Here is a 915-nt window from a genome sequence, read left to right on the forward strand (position 1 = left end):
GTGCACTGGTGCGGTTGAGAGGGAGGGGTGGAAACCGCGTTAAACTCGTCTCCGTAGTTGAGAGGGAGCGGCCAAAGCAATGTACAATCGTCTTTGTGGTGGAGCTGGGAGGGGCAAGGATAAGGGACGAAGACCGGGGTAACATGTCGGATGCGATCATACCAGCACTAAAGCACCGGATCCCATCAGAACTCCGAAGTTAAACGTGCTTGGGCGAGAGTAGTACTAGGATGGGTGACCTCCTGGGAAGTCCTCGTGTTGCATTCCCTTTTTAATTTTTTTCGCGCCGCTTGCAAAACAAAACACACATGTAAGTAATATATTTACCGTGTTTTATTATTTTGCACGAGTGCGGTAAGTCATAGCTGGGTGCTCACGATTCACGGGTCCAGCGTCGGCGTTGTGGCGCGGCAAGCGTGCACTGGTGCGGTTGAGAGGGAGGGGTGGAAACCGCGTTAAACTCATCTCCGTAGTTGAGAGGGAGCGGCCAAAGCAATGTACAATCGTCTTTGTAGTGGAGCTGGGAGGGGCAAGGATAAGGGACGAAGACCGGGGTAACATGTTGGATGCGATCATACCAGCACTAAAGCACCGGATCCCATCAGAACTCCGAAGTTAAGCGTGCTTGGGCGAGAGTAGTAGTAGGATGGGTGACCTCCTGGGAAGTCCTCGTGTTGCATTCCCTTTTTAATTTTTTTCGCGCCGCTTGCAAAACAAAACGCACGTGTAAGTAATATATTTACCGTGTTTTATTATTTTGCACGAGTGCGGTAAGTCATAGCTGGGTGCTCACGATTCACGGGTCCAGCGTCGGCGTTGTGGCGCGGCAAGCGTGCAGTGGTGCGGTTGAGAGGGAGGGGTGGAAACCGCGTTAAACTCGTCTCCGTAGTTGAGAGGGAGCGGCCAAAGCAATGT

The 915-nt window shown here is 52.2% G+C and overlaps 2 non-coding genes across 2 annotated transcripts; both read left to right on the forward strand.

Moving 5' to 3' along the window:
- The first annotated feature begins 148 nt into the window (after window positions 1-148).
- Window positions 149-267, forward strand: LOC123179247 (5S ribosomal RNA). The gene has a single exon (XR_006490223.1). It is a non-coding gene; the product is annotated as a 5S ribosomal RNA (ribosomal RNA).
- A 297-nt stretch (window positions 268-564) lies between these two features.
- Window positions 565-683, forward strand: LOC123179248 (5S ribosomal RNA). The gene has a single exon (XR_006490224.1). It is a non-coding gene; the product is annotated as a 5S ribosomal RNA (ribosomal RNA).
- Window positions 684-915: the final 232 nt, after the last annotated feature.

This window comes from Triticum aestivum, unplaced genomic scaffold (assembly GCF_018294505.1).
Source record: "Triticum aestivum cultivar Chinese Spring unplaced genomic scaffold, IWGSC CS RefSeq v2.1 scaffold118891, whole genome shotgun sequence".
In the NCBI taxonomy this organism is placed as follows: domain Eukaryota; kingdom Viridiplantae; phylum Streptophyta; class Magnoliopsida; order Poales; family Poaceae; genus Triticum; species Triticum aestivum.